This window comes from Lissotriton helveticus, chromosome 4_1, assembly GCF_964261635.1.
Source record: "Lissotriton helveticus chromosome 4_1, aLisHel1.1, whole genome shotgun sequence".
NCBI classification, from domain to species: Eukaryota; Metazoa; Chordata; class Amphibia; order Caudata; family Salamandridae; genus Lissotriton; species Lissotriton helveticus.
This window is the reverse complement of record NC_136063.1, coordinates 1,473,188,183-1,473,211,330: the sequence shown is the minus strand read 5'-3', so window position 1 is coordinate 1,473,211,330 and position 23,148 is coordinate 1,473,188,183. Positions and strand designations below refer to the sequence as shown.

Here is a 23,148-nt window from a genome sequence, read left to right as displayed (position 1 = left end):
TTTAATTGTATCAGAATAGGACCTAATGACATTGATTTGGTATATAACAAAGAGAAAAGCAAGGCGCTGCTGAGAGTTGAACTCAGGATCTCCTGTTTACTAGACAGGCGCATTAACCAGCTAAGCCACAGCACCGCCTTGAGTCTTGTCTTAGAAAGACTTTTCTTTATGGTGTTCAAGAGAATATTGTTTTTTCATTTTTATATTCTTTGCTAAGTTCACAGACTTCTCTACTCAAACACTTTAGATAAAGATGCTTCACTTGTTCACAAACACCTCTCTAATTTGAAGTTTACCCTATTCATAGATTTTTAAAATATACCTTGCTGAAGAATGGATTAGTTGTATTCAACAATAGAGTGAACATACGGCTCTATCTTGTTCTTTGTCATTTTCTTTTCGCTATTTCAGTCAATGCATTCCTACAAAAATCTTCACAATACCAAGTATTTTTATTTCTTTTAAGATAACTTATTCCAAAGTTCATAGAAACAGTAGTATTCTTAAATTGTATTCAACACTTGTTTGATGAAAATTATTCCTAAAGCATGGAGAAAACAGTTAGGTGCTGCTCAGATTTGAACTCAGGATCTTCTGTATACGAGACAGGCGCTTTAACCACTAAGCCACAGCACCAACGTTAATAACAAAAAATACATAAATATTTTATTGTTGATGATGAAAATTTGTTTCATGCTATAAATTCTTCTTTATATGTACTGTAATCTTAAACACAAAAAGATACTCAATCACTAAACAAGTATTGATATGTTTTAATAAACAGGTACTCTTATAAAACCCAATTTCATTTCTTAAATACTTTACAATTTTATTTTCATGAAGGCATTAATGTTGCTCAAATCAAGGTAGTAATGTCATCTACGTCTTTCTCATTGACACGTTTTCTTTCCATTTTGCAATAACAGTATTCTCTCTATAATCTTGAAAATACTTGGGTTTTTATGAGGTTTAAGATGATCTGTTCAACAGTAAGATGAATCAGACTTTTATATTTTAATTGTATCAGAATAGGACCTAATGAAATTGATTTGTTATATGACAAAGAGAAAAGCAAGGCGTTACTGAGAGTTGTACTCAGGATCTCCTGTTTTCTAGACAGGCGCTTTAACCAGCTAAGCCACAGCACCCCCTTGAGTCATAAATGAGAAAGAATTTTCTTTATGGTGTTCAAGAGAATATTGTTTTTTCATTTTTATATTCTTTTCTAAGTTCACAGACTTCTCTACTCAAAAACTTTAGATGAAGACGCTTCACTTATTCAAAAACACCTCTCTAATTTGAAGTTTACCCTATTCATAGAATTTTAAAATATACCTTGCTGAAGAATGGATTAGTTGTATTCAACAATAGAGTGATCATTCGGATCTATATTGTTTTTTGCCCTTTTTTTGTTTTGCTATTTCGGTCAATGCATTTCTATAAAAATCTTCACAATACCAAGTGTTTTATTTCATTTTATGATAACTTATTCCAAAGTTCATAGAACCAGACGTGTATTCTTAAATTGTATTCAACACTTGTTTGATGAAAATTATTCCTAAAGCATGGAGAAATCAGCTAGGTGCTGTTCAGATTTGAACTCAGGATCTTCTGTATACGAGACAGGCGCTTTAACCACTAAGCCACAGCACCAACTTCAATAACAAAAAATACATAAATAATTTATTGTTGATGATGAAAATTTGTTTCCTGCTATAAATTCTTCTTTATATGTACTGTAATCTTAAACACAAAAAGTTATTCAATCACTAAACAAGTATTAATATGTTTTAATAAACAGGTACTCTTATAAAACCCAATTTCATTTCTTAAATACTTTACAATTTTATTTTCATGAAGGCATTAATATTTCTCAAATCAAGGTAGTAATGTCATCTACGTCTTTCTCATTGACACGTTTTCTTTCCATTTTGCAATAACAGTATTCTCTCTATAATCTTGAAAATACTTGGGTTTTATGAGGTTTAAGATGATCTGTTCAACAGTAAGATGAATCAGACTTTTATATTTTAATTGTATCAGAATAGGACCTAATGAAATTGATTTGGTATATAACAAAGAGAAAAGCAAGGCGCTGCTGAGAGTTGAACTCAGGATCTCCTGTTTACTAGACAGGCGCTTTAACCAGCTAAGCCACAGCACCGCCTTGAGGTTTGACTTAGAAAGACTTTTCTTTATGGTGTTCAAGAGAATATTGTTTTTTCATTTTTATATTCTTTTCTAAGTTCACAGACTTCTCTACTCAAAAACTTTAGATGAAGACGCTTCACTTATTCAAAAACACCTCTCTAATTTGAAGTTTACCCTATTCATAGAATTTTAAAATATACCTTGCTGAAGAATGGATTAGTTGTATTCAACAATAGAGTGATCATTCGGCTCTATCTTGTTTTTTGTCAAATTTTTTTTTGCTATTTCAGTCAATGCATTTCTATAAAAATCTTCACAATACCAAGTATTTTATTTCATTTTATGATAACTTATTCTAAAGTTCATAGAACCAGACGTTTATTCTTAAATTGTATTCAACACTTGTTTGATAAAAATTATTTTTAAAGCATGGAGAAAACAGTTAGGTGCTGCTGAGATTTGAACTCAGGATTTCCTGTTTACGAGACAGGCGCTTTAACCACTAAGCCACAGCACCAACTTCAATAACAAAAAATACATAAATAATTTATTGTTGATGATGAAAATTTGTTTCCTGCTATAAATTCTGCTTTATATGTACTGTAATCTTAAACACAAAAAGATACTCAATCACTAAACAAGTATTGATATGTTTTAATAAACAGGTACTCGTATAAAACCCAATTTCATTTCTTAAATACTTTACAATTTTATTTTCATGAAGGCATTAATATTGCTCAAATTGAGGTAGTAATGTCATCTACGTCTTTCTCATTGACACGTTTTCTTTCCATTTTGCAATAACAGTATTCTCTCTATAATCTTGAAAATACTTGTGTTTTTATGAGGTTTAAGATGATCTGTTCAACAGTAAGATGAATCAGACTTTTATATTTTAATTGTATCAGAATAGGACCTAATGACATTGATTTGGTATATAACAAAGAGAAAAGCAAGGCGCTGCTGAGAGTTGAACTCAGGATCTCCTGTTTACTAGACAGGCGCATTAACCAGCTAAGCCACAGCACCGCCTTGAGTCTTGTCTTAGAAAGACTTTTCTTTATGGTGTTCAAGAGAATATTGTTTTTTCATTTTTATATTCTTTGCTAAGTTCACAGACTTCTCTACTCAAACACTTTAGATAAAGATGCTTCACTTGTTCACAAACACCTCTCTAATTTGAAGTTTACCCTATTCATAGATTTTTAAAATATACCTTGCTGAAGAATGGATTAGTTGTATTCAACAATAGAGTGAACATACGGCTCTATCTTGTTCTTTGTCATTTTCTTTTCGCTATTTCAGTCAATGCATTCCTACAAAAATCTTCACAATACCAAGTATTTTTATTTCTTTTAAGATAACTTATTCCAAAGTTCATAGAAACAGTAGTATTCTTAAATTGTATTCAACACTTGTTTGATGAAAATTATTCCTAAAGCATGGAGAAAACAGTTAGGTGCTGCTCAGATTTGAACTCAGGATCTTCTGTATACGAGACAGGCGCTTTAACCACTAAGCCACAGCACCAACGTTAATAACAAAAAATACATAAATATTTTATTGTTGATGATGAAAATTTGTTTCATGCTATAAATTCTTCTTTATATGTACTGTAATCTTAAACACAAAAAGATACTCAATCACTAAACAAGTATTGATATGTTTTAATAAACAGGTACTCTTATAAAACCCAATTTCATTTCTTAAATACTTTACAATTTTATTTTCATGAAGGCATTAATGTTGCTCAAATCAAGGTAGTAATGTCATCTACGTCTTTCTCATTGACACGTTTTCTTTCCATTTTGCAATAACAGTATTCTCTCTATAATCTTGAAAATACTTGGGTTTTTATGAGGTTTAAGATGATCTGTTCAACAGTAAGATGAATCAGACTTTTATATTTTAATTGTATCAGAATAGGACCTAATGAAATTGATTTGTTATATGACAAAGAGAAAAGCAAGGCGTTACTGAGAGTTGTACTCAGGATCTCCTGTTTTCTAGACAGGCGCTTTAACCAGCTAAGCCACAGCACCCCCTTGAGTCATAAATGAGAAAGAATTTTCTTTATGGTGTTCAAGAGAATATTGTTTTTTCATTTTTATATTCTTTTCTAAGTTCACAGACTTCTCTACTCAAAAACTTTAGATGAAGACGCTTCACTTATTCAAAAACACCTCTCTAATTTGAAGTTTACCCTATTCATAGAATTTTAAAATATACCTTGCTGAAGAATGGATTAGTTGTATTCAACAATAGAGTGATCATTCGGATCTATATTGTTTTTTGCCCTTTTTTTGTTTTGCTATTTCGGTCAATGCATTTCTATAAAAATCTTCACAATACCAAGTGTTTTATTTCATTTTATGATAACTTATTCCAAAGTTCATAGAACCAGACGTGTATTCTTAAATTGTATTCAACACTTGTTTGATGAAAATTATTCCTAAAGCATGGAGAAATCAGCTAGGTGCTGCTCAGATTTGAACTCAGGATCTTCTGTATACGAGACAGGCGCTTTAACCACTAAGCCACAGCACCAACTTCAATAACAAAAAATACATAAATAATTTATTGTTGATGATGAAAATTTGTTTCCTGCTATAAATTCTTCTTTATATGTACTGTAATCTTAAACACAAAAAGTTATTCAATCACTAAACAAGTATTAATATGTTTTAATAAACAGGTACTCTTATAAAACCCAATTTCATTTCTTAAATACTTTACAATTTTATTTTCATGAAGGCATTAATATTTCTCAAATCAAGGTAGTAATGTCATCTACGTCTTTCTCATTGACACGTTTTCTTTCCATTTTGCAATAACAGTATTCTCTCTATAATCTTGAAAATACTTGGGTTTTATGAGGTTTAAGATGATCTGTTCAACAGTAAGATGAATCAGACTTTTATATTTTAATTGTATCAGAATAGGACCTAATGAAATTGATTTGGTATATAACAAAGAGAAAAGCAAGGCGCTGCTGAGAGTTGAACTCAGGATCTCCTGTTTACTAGACAGGCGCTTTAACCAGCTAAGCCACAGCACCGCCTTGAGGTTTGACTTAGAAAGACTTTTCTTTATGGTGTTCAAGAGAATATTGTTTTTTCATTTTTATATTCTTTTCTAAGTTCACAGACTTCTCTACTCAAAAACTTTAGATGAAGACGCTTCACTTATTCAAAAACACCTCTCTAATTTGAAGTTTACCCTATTCATAGAATTTTAAAATATACCTTGCTGAAGAATGGATTAGTTGTATTCAACAATAGAGTGATAATTCGGCTCTATCTTGTTTTTTGTCAAATTTTTTTTGCTATTTCAGTCAATGCATTTCTATAAAAATCTTCACAATACCAAGTATTTTATTTCATTTTATGATAACTTATTCTAAAGTTCATAGAACCAGACGTTCATTCTTAAATTGTATTCAACACTTGTTTGATAAAAATTATATTTCAAGCATGGAGAAAACAGTTAGGGGCTGCTGAGATTTGAACTCAGTATTTCCTGTTTACGAGACAGGCGCTTTAACCACTAAGCCACAGCACCAACTTCGATAACAAAAAATACATGAATAATTTATTGTTGATGATGAAAATGTGTTTCCTGCTATACATTCTGCTTTATATGTACTGTAATCTTACACACAAAAAGATACTCAATAACTAAACAAGTATTGATATGTTTTAATAAACAGGTACTCTTATAAAACCCAATTTCATTTCTTAAATACTTTACAATTTTATTTTCATGAAGGCATTAATATTGCTTAAATTGAGGTAGTAATGTCATCTACGTCTTTCTCATTGACACGTTTTCTTTCCATTTTGCAATAACAGTATTCTCTCTATAATCTTGAAAATACTTGGGTTTTTATGAGGTTTAAGATGATCTGTTCAACAGTAAGATGAATCAGACTTTTATATTTTAATTGTATCAGAATAGGACCTAATGAAATTGATTTGTTATATAACAAAGAGAAAAGCAAGGCGTTACTGAGAGTTGTACTCAGTTTCTCCTGTTTACTAGACAGGCACTTTAACCAGCTAAGCCACAGCACCCCCTTGAGTCATAAATGAGAAAGGATTTTCTTTATGGTGTTCAAGAGAATATTGTTTTTTCATTTTTATATTCTTTTCTAAGTTCACAGACTTCTCTGCTCAAAAACTTTAGATGAAGACGCTTCACTTATTCAAAAACACCTCTCTAATTTGAAGTTTACCCTATTCATAGAATTTTAAAATATACCTTGCTGAAGAATGGATTAGTTGTATTCAACAATAGAGTGATCATTCGGCTCTATCTTGTTTTTTGTCTTTTTTTTTGCTATTTCAGTCAATGCATTTCTATAAAAATCTTCACAATACCAAGTATTTTATTTCATTTTATGATAACTTATTCTAAAGTTCATAGAACCAGACGTTTATTCTTAAATTGTATTCAACACTTGTTTGATAAAAATTATTTTTAAAGCATGGAGAAAACAGTTAGGTGCTGCTCAGATTTGAACTCAGGATCTTCTATATACGAGACAGGCACTTTAACCACTAAGCCACAGCACCAACTTCAATAAAAAAAAATACATAAATAATTTATTGTTGATGATGAAAATTTGTTTCCTGCTATAAATTCTTCTTTATATGTACTGTAATCTTAAACACAAAAAGTTATTCAATCACTAAACAAGTATTAATATGTTTTAATAAACAGGTACTCTTATAAAACCCAATTTCATTTCTTAAATACTTTACAATTTTATTTTCATGAAGGCATTAATATTGCTCAAATCAAGGTAGTAATGTCATCTACGTCTTTCTCATTGACACGTTTTCTTTCCATTTTGCAATAACAGTATTCTCTCTATAATCTTAAAAATACTTGGGTTTTATGAGGTTTAAGATGATCTGTTCAACAGTAAGATGAATCAGACTTTTATATTTTAATTGTATCAGAATAGGACCTAATGAAATTGATTTGGTATATAACAAAGAGAAAAGCAAGGCGCTGCTGAGAGTTGAACTCAGGATCTCCTGTTTACTAGGCAGGCGCTTTAACCAGCTAAGCCACAGCACCGCCTTGAGTCTTGACTTAGAAAGACTTTTCTTTATGGTGTTCAAGAGAATATTGGTTTTTCATTTTTATATTCTTTTCTAAGTTCACAGACTTCTCTACTCAAAAACTTTAGATGAAGACGCTTCACTTATTCAAAAACACCTTGCTGAAGAATGGATTAACCACTAAGCCACAGCACCAACTGCAATAACAAAAAATACATAAATTATTTATTGTTGATGAAATTTGTATCCTGCTATACATTCTGCTTTATATATTCTTTTCTAAGTTCACAGACTTCCCTACTCAAACACTTTAGATGAAGAGGCTTTACTTATTTAAAAACACCTCTCTAATTTGAAGTTTACCCTATTCATAGAATTTTAAAATATACCTTGCTGAAGAATGGATTAGTTGTATTCAACAATAGAGTGATCATTCGGCTCTATCTTGTTCTTTGTCATTTTCTTTTCGCTATTTCAGTCAATGCATTCCTATAAAAATCTTCACAATACCAAGTATTTTATTTCATTTCATGATAACTTATTCTAAAGTTCATAGAACCAGACGTGTATTCTTAAATTGTATTCAACACTTGTTTGATAAAAATTATTCCTAAAGCATGGAGAAAGCAGTTAGGTGCTGTTGAGATTTGAACTCAGGATTTCCTGTTTACGAGACAAGTGCTTTAACCATTAAGCCACAGAACCAACTTCGATAAAAGAAAATACATAAATAATTTATTGCTCATGGTGAAAATGTGTTTCCTGCTATGAATTCTTCTTTATAGGTACTGTAATCTTAAACACAAAAAGATACTAATGCACTAAACAAGTATTAATATGTTGTAATAAACAGATACTCTTATAAAACCCAATTTCATTTCTTGAATACTTTACAATTTTATTTTCATGAAGGCATTAACATTGCTCAAATCGAGGTAGTAATGTCATCTACGTCTTTCTCATTGACACGTTTTCTTTCCATTTTGCAATAACAGTATTCACTATATAATCTTGAAAATACTTGGGTTTTTATGAGGTTTAAGATGATCTGTTCAACAGTAAGATGAATCAGAGGTTTATATTTTAATTGTATCAGAATAGGACCTAATTAAATTGATTTGTTATATAACAAAGAAAAAACAAGGAGCTGTTGAGAGTTGAACTCAGGATCTCCTGTTTACTAGACAGGCGCTTTAACCATTAAGCCACAGAACCAACTTCAATAAAAGAAAATACATGAATAATTTATTGCTCATGATGAAAATTTGTTTCCTGCTATAAATTCTTCTTTATACGTACTGTAATCTTAAACACAAAAAGATACTCAATCACTAAACAAGTATTAATATGTTTTAATAAACAGGTACTCTTATAAAACCCAATTTCATTTCTTAAATACTTTACAATTTTATTTTCATGAAGGCATTAATATTGCTCAAATTGAGGTAGTAATGTCATCTACGTCTTTCTAATTGACACGTTTTCTTTCCATTTTGCAATAACAGTATTCACTATATAATCTTGAAAATACTTGGGTTTTTATGAGGTTTAAGATGATCTGTTCAACAGTAAGATGAATCAGACTTTTATATTTTAATTGTATCAGAATAGGACCTAATGAAATTGATTTGTTATATAACAAAGAGAAAAGCAAGGCGCTGCTGAGAGTTGTACTCAGGATCTCCTGTTTTCTAGACAGGCGCTTTAACCAGCTAAGCCACAGCACCCCCTTGAGTCTTAACTTTGAAAGACTTTTCTTTATGGTGTTCAAGAGAATGTTGCTTTTTCACTTTCATATTCTTTCTAAGTTCACAGACTTCTCTACTCAAACACTTTAGATGAAGATGCTTCACTTGTTCACAAACACCTCTCTAATTTGAAGTTTACCCTATTCATAGATTTTTAAAATATACCTTGCTGAAGAATGGATTAGTTGTATTCAACAATAGAGTGATCATACGGCTCTATCTTGTTCTTTGTCATTTTCTTTTCGCTATTTCAGTCAATGCATTCCTACAAAAATCTTCACAATACCAAGTATTTTTTTTTTATTTTAAGATAACTTATTCCAAAGTTCATAGAACCAGACGTGTATTCTTAAATTGTATTCAACACTTGTTTGATGAAAATTATTCCTAAAGCATGGAGAAAACAGTTAGGTGCTGCTCAGATTTGAACTCAGGATCTTCTGTATATGAAACAGGTGCTTTAACCACTAAGCCACAGCACCAACGTCAATAACAAAAAATAGATAAATATTTATTGTTGATGATGAAAATTTGTTTCATGCTATAAATTCTTCTTTATATGTACTGTAATCTTAAACACAAAAAGATACTCAATCACTAAACAAGTATTGATATGTTTTAATAAACAGGTACTCTTATAAAACCCAATTTCATTTCTTAAATAGTTTACAATTTTATTTTCATGAAGGCATTAATATTGCTCAAATCAAGGTAGTAATGTCATCTACGTCTTTCTCATTGACACGTTTTCTTTCCATTTTGCAATAACAGTATTGTCTCCATAATCTTGAAAATACTTGGGTTTTTATGAGGTTTAAGATGATCTGTTCAACAGTAAGATGAATCAGACTTTTATATTTTAATTGTATCAGAATAGGACCTAATGAAATTGATTTGTTATATAACAAAGAGAAAAGCAAGGCGCTACTGAGAGTTGTACTCAGGATCTCCTGTTTTCTAGACAGGCGCTTTAACCAGCTAAGCCACAGCACACCCTTGAGTCATAAATGAGAAAGAATTTTCTTTATGGTGTTCAAGAGAATATTGTTTTTTCATTTTTATATTCTTTTCTAAGTTCACAGACTTCTCTACTCAAAAACTTTAGATGAAGACGCTTCACTTATTCAAAAACACCTCTCTAATTTGAAGTTTACCCTATTCATAGAATTTTAAAATATACCTTGCTGAAGAATGGATTAGTTGTATTCAACAATAGAGTGATCATTCGGCTCTATCTTGTTTTTTGTCAATTTTTTTGGTGCTATTTCAGTCAATGCATTTCTATAAAAATCTTCACAATACCAAGTATTTTATTTCATTTTGTGATAACTTATTCTAAAGTTCATAGAACCAGACGTTTATTCTTAAATTGTATTCAACACTTGTTTGATAAAAATTATTTTTAAAGCATGGAGAAAACAGTTAGGTACTGCTGAGATTTGAACTCAGGATTTCCTGTTTACGAGACAGGCGCTTTAACAATTAAGCCACAAAACCAACTTCAATAAAAGAAAATACATAAATAATGTATTGCTCTTGATGAAAATTTGTTTCCTGCTATAAATTCTTCTTTATATGTACTGTAATCTTAACCACAAAAAGATACTCAATCACTAAACAAGTATTAATATGTTTTAATAAACAGGTACTCTTATAAAACCCAATTTCATTTCTTAAATACTTTACAAATTTTTTTTCATGAAGGCATTAATATTGCTCAAATCGAGGTAGTAATGTCATCTATGTGTTTCTCTCTGACATGTTTTCTTTCCATTTTGCAATAACAGTATTCACTATATAATCTTGAAAATACTTGGGTTTTTATGAGGTTTAAGATGATCTGTTCAACAGTACGATGAATCAGACTTTTATATTTTAATTGTATCAGAATAGGACCTAATGAAATTGATTTGTTATATAACAAAGAGAAAAGCAAGGCGCTGCTGAGAGTTGTAATCAGGATCTCCTGTTTACTAGACAGGCGCTTTAACCAGCGAAGCCACAGCACCCCCTTGAGTCTTAACTTTGAAAGACTTTCTTTATGGTGTTCAAGAGAATATTGTTTTTTCACTTTCATATTCTTTTCTAACACAGGATTTCCTGTTAACGAGACAGACGCTTTAACCACTAAGCCACAGCACCAACGTCAATAACAAAAAATACATAAATAATTTATTGTTGATGATGAAAATTTGTTTCCTGCTATAAATTCTTCTTTATATGTACTGTAATATTAAACACAAAAAGATACTCAATCACTAAACAAGTATGAATATGTTTTAATAAACAGGTACTCTTATAAAACCCAATTTCATTTCTTGAATACTTTACAATTTTTTTCTAATGAATGCATTAATATTTCTCAAATTGAGGTAGTAATGTCATCTACGTCTTTCTCATAGATATGTCTTTTTATTTTGCAATAACAGTATTCACTCTATAATCTTGAAAATACTTAGGTTTTTATGAGGTTTAAGATGATCTGTTCAACAGTAAGATGAATCACACTTTTATATTTTAATTGTATCAGAATAGGACCTAATGAAATTGATTTGTTATATAACAAAGAGAAAAACAAGGCGCTGCTGAGAGTTGAACTCAGGATCTCCTGATTACTAGACAGGCGCTTTAACCAGCTAAGCCACAGCACCCCCTTGAGTCTTAACTTTGAAAGACTTTTATTTATGGTGTTCAAGAGAATATTGTTTTTTCACTTTCATATTCTTTTCTAAGTTCACAGACTTCTCTACTCAAACACTTTAGATGAAGACGCTTCACTTGTTCAAAAACACCTCTCTAATTTGAATTTTACCCTCTGGTTCAGCACTCACCACTGCCACCCTCTGGTTCATCACAGCACCCTCTGGTTCACCACTGTCCCTCTCTGGTTCATCACTGCCACCCTCTGGTTCATCACAGCACCCTCTGGTTTACCACTGCCACCCTCTGCTTCACCACTGACACCCTCTGGTTCATCAATGCACCCTCTGGTTAATCACAGCACCCTCTGGTTCATCACAGCACCCTCTGGTTCACCAGTGCCACCCTCTGGATCATCACTGTCCCCCTCTGGTTCATCACTGCCACCCTCTCGTTCATCACAGCCCCCTCTGGTTCACCAGTGCAACCCTCTGGTTCTTCACTGCCACCCTCTGGTTCATCACAGCACCCTCTGGTTCACCAGTGCCACCCTCTGGTTCATCCCTGCCACCCTCTGGTTCATCACTGCCACCCTCTGGTTCAGCACTGCCACCCTCTGGTTCATCACAGCACCCTCTGGTTCACCAGTACCACCCTCTGGTTCATCCCTGCCACCCTCTGGTTTGCCACTGCCCCCCTCTGGATCATCACTGCCCCCCTCTGGTTCATCACTAACACCCTCTGGTTCATCACAGCACCCTCTGGTTCACCAGTGCCACCCTCTTGATCATCATTGTCCCCCTCTGGTTCATCACTGCCACCCTCTGGTTCATCACAGCACCCTCTGGTTCACCAGTGCCTCCCTCTGGTTCTTCACTGACACCCCTGTGGTTCATCACAGTACCCTCTGGTTCACCAGTGCCACCCTCTTGCTCATCCCTGCCACCCTCTGGTTCATCACTGCCACCCTCTGGTTCAGCACTGCCACCCTCTGGTTCATCCCTGCCACCCTCTGGTTCATCCCTGCCACCCTCTGGTTCATCACTGCCACCCTCCGGTTCAGCTCTGCCACCCTCTGGTTCACCAGTGCCACCCTCTGGTTCAAGACTGCCACCCTCTGGTTCACCACTGCCCCCCTCTGGATCATCACTGCCACCTTCCAGTTCATTACTGCCACCCTCTGGTTCATCACAGCACCCTCTGGTTCACCAGTGCCACCCTCTGGTTCTTCACTGCCACCCTCTGGTTCATCACAGCTCCCTCTGGTTCACCAGTGCCACCCTCTGGTTCATCCCTGCCACCCTCTGGTTCATCCCTGCCACCCTCTGGTTCATCACTGCCACCCTCTGGTTCAGCACTGCCAACCTCTGATTCATCACAGCACCCTCTGGTTCACCAGTGCCACGCTCTGGTTCATCCCTGCCACCCTCTGGTTCATCCCTGCCACCCTCTGGTTCACCAGTGCCACCCTCTGGTACTTCACTGCCACCCTCTGGTTCATCACAGCACCCTCTGGTTCACCAGTGCGACCCTCTGGTTCATCATTGCCACCCTCTGGTTCATCCCTGCCACCCTCTGGTTCATCACTGCCACCCTCTGGTTCATCCCTGCCACCCTCTGGTACACCAGTGCCACCCTCTGGTTCACCAGTGCCACCCTCTGGTTCATCACTGCCACCCTCTAGTTGATCACTGCCACCCTCTGGTTCAAGACTGCCACCCTCTGGTTAGCCAATGCCCCCCTCTGGATCATCACTGCCACCTTCCGGTTCATTACTGCCACCCTCTGGTTCATCACAGCACCCTCTGGTTCACCAGTGCCACCCTCTTGATCATCACTGTCCCTCTCTGGTTCATCACTGCCACCCTCCGGTTCATCACAGCACCCTCTGGTTCACCAGTGCCACTCTCTGTTTCTTCACTGCCACCCTCTGGTTCATCACAGCACCCTCTGGTTCACCAGTGCCACCCTCTGGTTCATCCCTGCCACCCGCTGGCTCATCCCTACCACCCTCTGGTTCATCACTGCCACCCTCTCGTTCAGCACTGCCACCCTCTGGTTCACCACAGCACCCTCTGGTTCACCAGTGCCACCCTCTGGTTCATCCCTGCCACCCTCTGGTTCATCCCTGCCACCCTCTGGTTCATCACTGCCACCCTCTGGTTCAGCTCTGCCACCCTCTGGTACACCAGTGCCACCCTCTGGTTCAAGACTGCCACCCTCTGGTTCACCACTGCCCCCCTCTGGATCATCACTGCCACCTTCCGGTTCATTACTGCCACCCTCTGGTTCATCACAGCACCCTCTGGTTCACCAGTGCCACCCTCTGGTTCTTCACTGCCACCCTCTGGTTCATCACAGGACCCTCTGGTTCACCAGTGCCACCCTCTGGTTCATCCCTGCCACCCTCTGGTTCATCACTGCCACCCTCTGGTTCAGCACTGCCACCCTCTGATTCATCACAGCACCCTCTGGTTCACCAGTGCCACCCTCTGGTTCATCCCTGCCACCCTCTGGTTCATCCCTGCCACCCTCTGGTTCATCACTGCCACCCTCTGGTTCAGCACTGCCACCCTCTGGTTCACCAGTGCCACCCTCTGGTTCTTCACTGCCACCCTCTGGTTCATCACAGCACCCTCTGGTTCACCAGTGCCACCCTCTGGTTCATCACTGCCACCCTCTGGTTCATCCCTGCCACCCTCTGGTTCATCACTGCCACCCTCTGGTTCTCCCTGCCACCCTCTGGTTCAGCACTGCCACCCTCTGGTTCACCAGTGCCACCCTCTGGTACACCAGTGCCAACCTCTGGTTCATCACTGCCACCCTCTGGTTGATCACTGCCAGCCTCTGGTTCAAGACTGCCACCCTCTGGTTCGTGACTGCCCCCCTCTGGATCATCACTGCCACCTTCCGGTTCATTACTGCCACCCTCTGGTTCATCACAGCACCCTCTGGTTCAACAGTGCCCCCCTCTGGTTCTTCACTGCCACCCTCTGGTTCATCACAGCACCCTCTGGTTCACCAGTGCCACCCTCTGGTTCATCACTGCCACCCTCTGGTTCATCCCTTCAACCCTCTGGTTCATCACTGCCACCCTCTGGTTCATCACTGCCACCCTCTGGTTCATCACTGGCACCCTCTGGTTCAGCACTGCCCCCTCTGGATCATCACTGCCACCTTCCGGTTCATTACTGCTACCCTCTGGTTCATCACAGCACCCTCTGGTTCACCAGTTGCACCCTCTGGTTCTTCACTGCCACCCTCTGGTTCATCACAGCACCCTCTGGTTCACCAGTGCCACCCTCTGGTTCATCCCTGCCACCCTCTGGTTCATCCCTGCCACCCTCTGATTCATCACTGCCACCCTTTGGTTCAGCAGTGTCACCCTCTGGTTCTTCACAAATTTGAAGTTTACCCTATTCATAGAATTTTAAAATATACCTTGCTGAAGAATAGATTAGTTGTATTCAACAATAGAGTGATCCTTTGGCTCTATCTTGTTCTTTGTCATTTTCTTTTTGCTATTTCAGTCAATGCATTCCTATAAATATCTTCACAATACCAAGTATTTTATTTCATTTTATGATAACATTTTTCTAAAGTTCATAGAACCAGACGTTTATTCTTAAATTGTGTTCAACACTTGTTTGATGAAAATTATTCCTAAAGCATGGAGAAAAGTTAGGTGCTGTTGAGATTTGAACTCAGGATTTCCTGTTTATGAGACAGGCGCTTTAACCACTAAGCCACAGCACCAACGTCAATAACAAAAAATACATACATTATTTATTGTTGATGATGAAAATTTGTTTCCTACTATAAATTCTTCTTTATATGTACTGTAATCTTAAACACAAAAAGATACTCAATCACTAAACAAGTATGAATATGTTTTAATAAACAGGTACTCTTATAAAACCCAATTTCATTTCTTGAATACTTTACAATTTTTTTCTCATGAAGGCAATAATATTAATCAAATCGAGGTAGTAATGTCATCTACGTCTTTCTCATAGCAGGGCTCGACAAATTCACTCGACCGCTCGCACTTGCGAGTGAGATTGATTAAGGACAAGCTATTTTTAGGTCCTACTCGCCCTTTCTGGCGAGTAGGAATACAAACTTGACACTTGACCTCTGCTTCTGAAAGCAGAGGAAATGTGACAAGATAGGAAGATTTAAAGGCATCTTTATGGCTCACAAAGTAAATGAACAATAAAAATGCTTTTAAATCTTGTTCATTTGTCACATTTGCTCAGTTTTCAGAGTTTGAGGTCAAGTTCATTTAAGTTAGGTCGAGGAGATTTTGTAGTTTACTAGACCTGCAGGTCTAGAGCATTTTTTATGATTTGTCGAGCCCTGCATAGATATATCTTTTTTTATTTGTGAGTTTCAGGAATTCCACTAGCAGCACTATAGGTGGACTTACTACTACATACATAGTCAGAGAGTACTAAAAAAAGGCCTTTTTTACTTTTTTTCTCTTGTTTTGCAAAAGAAATTACTGGTTCGTGAACTTGTGGTAGCCGCCATAATGGCAGCTCACTCAGCTTTCACCCAAGAAATACAGACACAGGCCATGATGATGCAGACTCGCAGTACTTTAAGCAGTACATGCAGGTGGGGATAGGAATGTCTTATTTTTCTATAGGGGTGGCATTGCCACTGGCCATACTTCATCCACTCAGCGTCTGCTCTACTACATCATACACCTCTGCTATTGACGAGGAGGATAAAGAAGATAACATCCAGGCTTCCAAAGTACGTCTATGATTCTTCTTAATGTCTCAAATGTCCCAAAATTTCTTTTTGTCAACAACCAACTAACACCCTTCTCATTATATTTTGGAAACCGCCGTCTTCTTTCTTATGTTGAATTGCATTCAACAACACCATTCTTTACAGTCATAAATGAATATTAAGACTCGCTCGTCCTTTGTTTCACCCTTCTTTAACTTTTCGTTCTTCACATCCCTAAACTACATCTGATATGACTTGGCTTCACAATAAAAATTTGCCAGCTGAGTTGAAGTGAAATAGAGGGGGCCATTGGTTACCAGAGAAGTACCGCCGCTAATGCTATTACAAGTCAAGGTTGGCTGTCTTCTCCGTGATAGCCCAAAAAGTAGTTCTAAATTAGTAAATGTTCTTGACAGTACAGTGTACTTATACTAGTGTACTGTGTACAACTGTACAGTACATCATACACTCCTTTACGAGCCTACTCAAAAAAATTTCAATAAGTAAGGAGTATAATAACTTACCACCATCCGCCGCCGCTGAGTCTTCCTCCCCAGCTCCTCCTTTTGGCGCCGCCGCATCCAGAGTGGACCCCTCCGCACTGCTGGCCCCGGAACTGGTGGTCATCTGTGCCGCATCAGATGTTGTAACGTCTAGGAAAAACATTTCATATTTTCAGATGCCATACACAACCCCCTATTTTGTCTCGTAATGGAAGAAAATGTTACATAACACATTTTTTATTACTGGGATTGAAAAAAAGTAACGGTTTTGGGGAGGGTGTTAACCTTTTACATGCGTATTCCATTAAATGCTACACTTCTTCTTATGACAACTGATGAATGCTTGCTTAACGTGCACCATTTTTCTCATTACAGAAAGAAGATTCCATTGCCCTTCTGCCAGACGATTCACCAACTACTACTGAGTCATCACCAGCAGTACTTTAAGTACTTTAAAGAAGGTGGGGGCTCATGCACAGTTATTCTAATAATTTCCTGTGTCTGTTAACTATTATTAAGTTTGAGTCATACTAATTTCATTCATGGGAATGTTGTTTAAACTTTAACGTCATTTTCATTCATCAGAATACTACGCTATTAAAAATAAAGAAATAATGTTTTCATTTCTTACTTGAAAATAAAACTTTAAAACTAACAAACACTGTGTGGTTTTTGTTCACGAGTGAGTGAGCGGAAAGGTTTGAACTACTGCACTTGGCAGTCATGTTTCAGTGACTCAGATAGGCCAGGACTCGGAGGTAGTCTTCTTCTGTTCTTCTGGGTCGTAAAGTCATTGGTCAGACATTCTAGATAGTCGGTCAGGGGAATGGGGGTTCAACTTCTGTTCGGACTGAGGTATGTCGAAAGCCGAACTGCACCTATCATCAACAATGTCCTATTTTTCTTGTCCATACTTCTTTGTGTGCAGAATAGTCCCTGAAACACTAGCGGTATGGGATGTGCTCCTCTCAAATCAAAAAGGCAACCGCTACCTTTTACTTGGTGTAAACAATGACATTTTGTTGTTGGAAATTGTCAAAGCACTTACATTAAGAAGACTGGAATAGACAGCAAGGGTAACCAAGAGGACTGCACTCAGTGCCTACAGCTATTGCTGTATCAGAGTTTTGTTTCACACCGTTTGCCGAATGGGCAAGCTTAGTTACCTACACAGACCGACTCATAATTGTAAATAGTAGTAGCACAGAGAGTGATGGTAGAGGCAGGATAAGAATGTAGAAAGTAGTCTACATTAGAAGAAGATCAAAGACTATTTTGTAAAACATAGAATTATTAGGAACCAGTTTGTAATGATTAGGAGCTGTAAAAGTTAGGGAAGTATAAGTATTAATAGAACAATAGAACAACTTACTGGGGCCAGCAGTAGAGCCTGCAAGGGACTGAGCCTCTCCACCTTCTGCCACCGGAGTCTCTGTCGCCGCCGCCGCCTTGCCCCTAGGAGGTCCTGGTGATCATAAAATAATGAAACACAACATGGATCATTGTTTTTTGGGAAATATTTGATTTCTTTGTACTCAATCTAAAATTATGTCGGGGAAACAAATTAACATCAATTCCATTTGATCTGGTCAACTAGGAGGATAGTAGTACAGTATTGCAGGATTCGCAGACCATCTAATAGGAAAGTTATGTAATTCACTAACTACATCAACAACAAAAAGATTCTACTACGACTGCCATCACTCAGCAGCACGAGACGTGGCGTGACAGACACAGTCCGTCATCATGATTGCAGACCACTAACAAATGTCCTATAATAAGTAATAAATAATATGCTCACTGTATCAATCCACCACTATCTCTTCAAAGTGGCAGCAGCAGGAGTACAAAGAAGGACTAGACTTGAGTCTACTGTCTCTAGCATTACGCAGTAATGCTCTCAAATGACTAAAAAGTTGCAAACAAGTAAGCATAGTAGCAACGCCAATAACCAGGCGAGCACCTGCAATGACAGAAGCTATTTAAACATTAATTTACCTGCAATGTAATCGAATCAGCAGCATTCTTACTCTTCAGGAAAAAAATAGATTAACAATATAACAGAGCAGAAGGAAAAAAAGCAGTTATTAAATAGCTACTTATCAAGGCCAGGAATCTCCATACCGAGCAGGTCGAGCATGTCATGCTCCCGGTCCAAGATGTCACTCCACTGGTGCGTCACTTGCTGGTAGGTGCGCCAGACCCCAGACTCCTTATACATGCGCCGGCACACCTTCTCCCACAGCTGGCGACGCTCCCGGAGGCCGTAACCGGAAGCAATCCGCTCACCTGCTGCCACGGTTTTAGGGAGGTGGACTTGCACAAACACCATCAAGGCGGCCACCTCCACCGCGGAGAAGATCTCCCTGGCCTGGACTTCCTCCCCCCTCAAACGCCTGCAAGGGAGGGGGTATGGTGTGCTGGGCCCTTCCCCTTGCCCTTGTCACCTCCCTTAGCCATGGTCCTGGGCACAAGAAGAAGGAAAGAATAGGTGTGAAAAAAAATAAGAGAGAGAGCGAAAGAAATACAGTAGGTAATAAAGTAACAAAAAGTTTAAAAAAACACAAAATATAGATGTAGGAAATTGAAGAGAGAGATAATAAGCAAAAAAAGACAAAAAAAAGTTCAGAAAAACATAGGATTACGAAGATGTGAGATGGATAGAAAGGTAGCATTCCCAAAACCATAGCAGTGAATGAAAAACAAGATGGCCGCGCCCGTAGAGGACCGCGTGGGTAAGTTTGCGCGATATTTTCCCCGCGAGCACGCAAAAACGCCCATGAACACATAATCGCGCGCCGCCGGATACGACGCGAGCATGCAACAAGCGCCCGGAAACGGAAATACATCAAGCAAACAAGATGGCCGCGCCCATACACGACCGCATGGGCAACCTCGTGGGTCGGTGCGCTGCAAGCGGTCCGCGAATAAGCAAAAAAACGCGCGAACACGCACAAAAAAGGAAATCCGCAAATTTGCACGAATTTGCGGATTACAAGTTCGATTTCGCGCTGATTCGCGCCCCACGAATCTCGCGAAATGGCAGAAAAACGTATTTTGGAAAACTGAAAGCACTTAGCAGGTGCAAAAGTTCAAGCTACTTTGTAACCATTCCCTGTAGTGCTTCCTATGGGGCCCCTCCAGAGTTCAGTTGCCTACTTGCAACTATTCTCTGACCCTGCTCTGACCCTCAAAGCAGGGTCAGAGAATAGTTACAAGTATGGCACAATGCTCCTGTAAAAACAATTAAACTGCAACAGGAAGCACTTACAGCTAAAGAAGCAGGTGCCAGACTTGAAGCTCAAATTCAGTGACACATTAACCAGCCCCAAATTAATTAATCTCAGTGGGGCAGGTGTGCTTTCCCCCCATAATGTACAGTGGTGAACCAGAGGGTGCTGTGATGAACCAGAGGGTGGCAGTGCTGAACCAGAGGGTGGCGGTGATGAACCAGAGGGTGGCAGGCCTCCCTGCACTGCTGTGTGTTCAGGGCTATTGTTATGTCACTGGTGAAAGGATAGTTGAATGAGTGGGTCTGGTGGCTCATTGGACTAATGTCAACTGTGGGGGCTTGTGTTTGACCTCATAGTCTCAGATTCAAATCCCGGCGGGTCCACTCAGCCTTTCATACTTCTGGGGTCGATAAAATGAATACCATTGAGTTGGGCAACAATAAACATCTGTTATTGAACGCCAAGATATGTGTGCTTTATAAATACATATGTTATGCTATGTGAGAGGATAAGTAAGTGAGAGGATAGATACATTGGTGGATGAAAGGATGACAGAGTAAAGGGAAATTTCAGAGGATGGATGGATGGATGGCAAAGTAAATAGAAATCTGATAAAGGGTGAAAGGATGGTAGAGTAAATGAAAATCTTAGAGGATGGATGGATGGATAAAATGACCAATGGATGGAATGGTGAACGATTGAAAGTTGTATGAAATAATGAATGGATAACAGAATGTAAACATGAAATGATTGATAGCAGAAAGTGGATGGGAGGTTGAAAGGATGAATGAATAGATGCTTGGATGGAAGAGACAGAGGAGCACTTCTAGGGTGTTTTGGACTCACTTGCTGCACTTGCTTGGTGTCATCAGAGCTTTGGTTCGAAGTGGTAGGATATTCTAATTTTCTGGCTACTTCGTTACACACAGGTATGTCTCTTACTTTGATTCACCCAGCCCCTCCTCTTTCCATGCATTCAGACAGACGTGCCTCTCACCCTGCATTCACACAGTCACACACTCCCCCTGAACTCATATGACTCACCCTCCACTTAAGCGAGCATGCCTCCCACTTTGCACTCATGTTGGCACACCACTCACCCAGTACTCACACAGGCACGCCACTCACCCTGCATACACCCACTGATACACCCACCATGCAAATGGGTAGACCGCTACTCACTCACAGAGGTACACCCCTCCTTGTGCACTCACATGGGAACATTCTCCCCCATGCACACCAAGGTTTATCTCTCATTGTGCATTTACAGGGGCTCAAATATCCTTCTGCATTCTCCTTGACTCCCATGCATTTACAAGAGCTCAGATCTCACCATGCACTCACATGGGCTCACCTCCCACCATGCACTGTCACACACTCACCTTTCACCATGCACTAACATAGGTACGCCTCTTACCCTTCATCCACACTCCTCTCTCACATAAGCATACCACTCACCCTGCATGAACATCAGCTCACGCCTCAACTGGCACTCACAGAGGCACACCCTGCATTCACAAGGTCTGAAGTGCATTCACAGATGCCCCCCTTTCACACTGCATTCACACGGCTCAGCTGTCACTCTGCACTCCGATGGACTCAAACTTCACTCGGCGCTCGAACAGGTGCATCATTCACCCTCCGCTTAGGCTGGCTCACCTCTCAGACTGGACTCACAACTTCAGCTCTCACTGTACACTCACAGCACCACATATCACAATCTGCACTCTCAGTCACACCTCTCACTTTGTATTCACAGTCACACCTCTCACACTGCATTCATAGCCAGACCTCTCACACTGCATTCAGAGCCAGACCCCTCACACTGCATTCACAGCCAGACCTCTCACACTGCATTCACAGCCAGGCCTCTCGCACTGCATTCACAGCCAGGCCTCTCACACTGCATTCACAGCCAGACCCCTTGCACTGTCTCGCACTCCATTTACAGTCAGGCCCCTCGCACTGCATTCACAGCCAGGCACCTCGCACTGCATTCACAGCCAGGCCCCTCGCACTGCATTCACAGCAAGGCCTCTCGCACTGCATTCACAGCCAGACCTCTCACACTGCATTCACAGCCAGGCCTCTCGCACTGCATTCACAGCCAGACCCCTTGCACTGCATAAACAGCCAGGCCCCTTGCACTGCATTCACAGCCAGGCCTCTCACACTGTCTCGCACTGAATTTACAGCCAGACCCCTCGCACTGCATTCACAGCCAGGCCCCTCGCACTGCATTCACAGCCAGGCCTCTTGCACTGCATTCACAGCCAGGCCCCTCGCACTGCATTCATAGCCAGGCCTCTCGCACTGCATTCACAGCCAGACCTCTCGCACTGCATTCACAGCCAGGCCCCTCACACTGCATTCACGGCCAGTCCCCTCACACTGCATTCACAGCCAGGCACCTCACACTGCATTCACAGCCAGGCCCCTCGCACTGCATTCACAGCCAGGCCACTCGCACTGCATTCATAGCCAGGCCTCTCGCACTGCATTCACAGCGAGGCCTCTCGCACTGCATTCACAGCCAGACCTCTCGCACTGCATTCACAGCCAGGCCTCTCGCACTGCATTCACAGCCAGACGCCTCGCACAGCATTCACAGCCAGGCCCCTCGCACTGCATTCACAGTCAGGCCCATCGCACTGTCTCGCACTGCATTTACAGCCATACCCCTTGCACTGCATTCACAGCCAGCCCCCTCGCACTGCATTCACAGCCAGGCCTCTCGCACTGCATTCACAGCCAGGCCCATCGCACTGCATTCACAGCCAGGCCTCTCACACCACATTCACAGCCAGACCCCTAACACTGTATTCATGGCCAGTTCCCTCACACTGCATTCACAGCCTGGCCTCTCACACAGCTTTCACAGCCTTGCCTCTCACACAGCTTTCAGAGCCTGGCCTCTCACACTGCATTCACAGTCGCATCTCTCTGAGCGCTCACGCGGGCACACGCGCGCACACATGCCTCCACATACGCTCTTCTGCCGGGTGGAAGGAAGGATTTGGATCATTGGCGGAGTGAAGTATCCTCTAACAGGATTCATAGCCTG

At 39.5% G+C, this 23,148-nt stretch overlaps 12 non-coding genes across 12 annotated transcripts; all 12 read right to left on the bottom strand.

Moving 5' to 3' along the window:
* Nucleotides 1-61: 61 nt before the first annotated feature.
* On the bottom strand, nt 62-135 carry TRNAT-AGU (transfer RNA threonine (anticodon AGU)). Its single transcript has one exon. It is a non-coding gene; the product is annotated as a tRNA-Thr (tRNA).
* A 428-nt stretch (nt 136-563) lies between these two features.
* TRNAT-CGU (transfer RNA threonine (anticodon CGU)) lies at nt 564-636 on the bottom strand. Its single transcript has one exon. It is a non-coding gene; the product is annotated as a tRNA-Thr (tRNA).
* Nucleotides 637-2,090: 1,454 nt separating this feature from the next.
* On the bottom strand, nt 2,091-2,164 carry TRNAT-AGU (transfer RNA threonine (anticodon AGU)). The gene has a single exon. It is a non-coding gene; the product is annotated as a tRNA-Thr (tRNA).
* Nucleotides 2,165-2,595: 431 nt separating this feature from the next.
* On the bottom strand, nt 2,596-2,668 carry TRNAT-CGU (transfer RNA threonine (anticodon CGU)). Its single transcript has one exon. It is a non-coding gene; the product is annotated as a tRNA-Thr (tRNA).
* Nucleotides 2,669-3,106: 438 nt separating this feature from the next.
* Nucleotides 3,107-3,180, bottom strand: TRNAT-AGU (transfer RNA threonine (anticodon AGU)). Its single transcript has one exon. It is a non-coding gene; the product is annotated as a tRNA-Thr (tRNA).
* A 428-nt stretch (nt 3,181-3,608) lies between these two features.
* Nucleotides 3,609-3,681, bottom strand: TRNAT-CGU (transfer RNA threonine (anticodon CGU)). The gene has a single exon. It is a non-coding gene; the product is annotated as a tRNA-Thr (tRNA).
* Nucleotides 3,682-4,625: 944 nt separating this feature from the next.
* TRNAT-CGU (transfer RNA threonine (anticodon CGU)) lies at nt 4,626-4,698 on the bottom strand. The gene has a single exon. It is a non-coding gene; the product is annotated as a tRNA-Thr (tRNA).
* Nucleotides 4,699-5,135: 437 nt separating this feature from the next.
* Nucleotides 5,136-5,209, bottom strand: TRNAT-AGU (transfer RNA threonine (anticodon AGU)). The gene has a single exon. It is a non-coding gene; the product is annotated as a tRNA-Thr (tRNA).
* A 430-nt stretch (nt 5,210-5,639) lies between these two features.
* TRNAT-CGU (transfer RNA threonine (anticodon CGU)) lies at nt 5,640-5,712 on the bottom strand. Its single transcript has one exon. It is a non-coding gene; the product is annotated as a tRNA-Thr (tRNA).
* A 1,450-nt stretch (nt 5,713-7,162) lies between these two features.
* On the bottom strand, nt 7,163-7,236 carry TRNAT-AGU (transfer RNA threonine (anticodon AGU)). The gene has a single exon. It is a non-coding gene; the product is annotated as a tRNA-Thr (tRNA).
* Nucleotides 7,237-11,545: 4,309 nt separating this feature from the next.
* Nucleotides 11,546-11,619, bottom strand: TRNAT-AGU (transfer RNA threonine (anticodon AGU)). The gene has a single exon. It is a non-coding gene; the product is annotated as a tRNA-Thr (tRNA).
* A 3,672-nt stretch (nt 11,620-15,291) lies between these two features.
* TRNAM-CAU (transfer RNA methionine (anticodon CAU)) lies at nt 15,292-15,364 on the bottom strand. Its single transcript has one exon. It is a non-coding gene; the product is annotated as a tRNA-Met (tRNA).
* Nucleotides 15,365-23,148: the final 7,784 nt, after the last annotated feature.